This window comes from Pundamilia nyererei, unplaced genomic scaffold, assembly GCF_000239375.1.
Source record: "Pundamilia nyererei isolate P.nyererei 1_Seehausen unplaced genomic scaffold, PunNye1.0 scaffold00085, whole genome shotgun sequence".
Classification (NCBI taxonomy): Eukaryota; Metazoa; Chordata; class Actinopteri; order Cichliformes; family Cichlidae; genus Pundamilia; species Pundamilia nyererei.
In genome coordinates this window covers 356,241-358,427 of record NW_005187486.1, presented here as the reverse complement: position 1 = coordinate 358,427, position 2,187 = coordinate 356,241, and positions in this window count along the sequence as shown.

Genomic DNA, 2,187 nt, shown 5'->3' with positions numbered 1-2,187 from the left:
TTCACCTTACTTTTCTTTTGACTTCATAAATCATCTATATATCTTATAGATGGTTCTTAATCTTTCTCCTCATTGAACTTCTTTTTAAAACTTTATTGGTAATTCTACCAGTGTCTGACGACAGCCTCTGTAGTTTCTAGACACAAATTGTAAAATCCCCCCAAACAACATTTAAATGCAGTGTTATTTAAATGGAGAATTAAAAGAAACTGCTTGAGTACTTTATTTTTTTCTTTCCTGCTGTAGACGTGAAAATTCCACATGTAAGTCCTCGGATCTACATCTTAATTAATCCTGCATTTTAAGCTAGTTAAAGTTGGAATTAAACACATCCAGCATTCGTTTAACAACCAGTGAACTGCTTTCTTTGTTGATCCTCTCATTTTCTGCTGTTCAAATTTAAAGGCTTTTATTTTGGAGGAGCAGTCATACTTGAAAAGCAGATGTGTTTTTGTGTGTCTGAAGCACGCTTGACTGTTTTTACTTCTTTTTGAGCAAACAAACTGAACCAGACAGTCTGTAATGTAATCCACAACTTAGAAAATCCACAAACAGTTTTTGTTTTTTCCTCAGGTTTGGATCAGTTCATCCAGTTTACATTTCAAATTAAAAAAGGAACTTAAAGGAAGCACAAAACACCAATATTTTTGACACTAGTAGCAATAAGATGATGTGATTGTAGGATGAGGTGAACTGATCCAAATCCAAGTCCAAAGTATTCTGAATGTAACGTGTTTGGTGTCGTTCTGTTTCTTCTTCATGTGTATGTAAAGCTGCTGCAGCTCACTGAGCAAATGCAGGCGGCCCAGATATTTATTCACAGAATAAAAACATAGAAAAACCAGCTGGCTGTTTGAGTTTTATATGAATGATTTAGGAGGTTCCTTCACCGCCATGATGCTGGTTAAACCCACGACCATCTCCATCGTCACGTTTTAATATCTCTTCTCTCGTCTGAAAAGATGGCTCAGGCGATACAAGAGCTACCACACGCTTTTTTCTTTATTCCACCTAAAAAAAAAAAGGGAAAACGTCAAGAGGATTTCAGTATTTCTTTTCCTTGATAACTCAGTGAGTAGGCTTTTTACTTCCTTTCACAGCAGGTGAAGGCTTGGTCAGATGAAAAGCAGATCAACCCTTTTGTGCTTCACTTTTCAAGCCTCTAAAAGTCACTGACAGGCCCGAGGTTGAACCCACAGCCAGTGAAAGCTCAGAATAACCGGCAAACACTGCGAATGACCAAAGACGACAAAAAGTGCTAAAACTCTGTAAATGTGTAAAGAAAAGAAAAAAGTACCTTTAATGTGATGATATAAAACTGACGTTTAAATAAGAGAGCAGTAGGTCTTAAAATATAAAACTTCACCTGTTTGTATTTGATCAAACAGATTTATTTTCCTGACATTCAAAGACTTCAACTTTTGGCATTACTCGAGTATGTACAGTAACATATTTATATAAATGTATTTACAGGCAGTATGGTAGTTGTTGGTGATATTACTCATGTCTCACCTGGTAACACTTATGACTGAGTAGTTTTAGTATTTTATAGCCAACAGCATGTGTGGTTTGTTTTTAAATGCAATTTTCAGTGAAATACATCACTTTCACTTTCTCTTGTATTTTGGTTAGAGTGAAGGTTAAGATTGGATGGGCCCCATGAGATTTCTTTGGTTTTTAGGTCAGCCGCAGCACTCTTGACTTTGGGCTGGAGAATATTTAGCTTGTAGGAAACATTTTTGTACAACTGGACTAAACTTTGATCTATAAATTCACAGCAACTGTCCCAGTCTAGAACCAGTTCAGAATAATGAAAGAAATAGATTTTAAAACCAGTTTGAAACATGGTGGCAGACACCTGAGGCCAGTACTCAGGATTTCGTCTTATCTAGATAACTCGCTCCAGAGCAACAGGTTTGAAATTAAACGACCAGCATCGCCACTCCTGGAAGATCCCTCTGACCTCTGTGTGTCAACGCCAGGAAGGTCTAAAGTCTTTGTGTTGTGAAATTTGTTTTCTAAAACACAATTTTACTCTGTGACTTTTTTCCACCTGTTGGCTGTAAACAGTTCAACAGTTTTATTGTTCTTTAAACATTACTAAACAAAAGTTTAAGACCAATTAAAAAATGTTTAGTCTCACTCCATTTCTTCTTGTTGCATATTGAAGCTCTACCTGGAACCTTG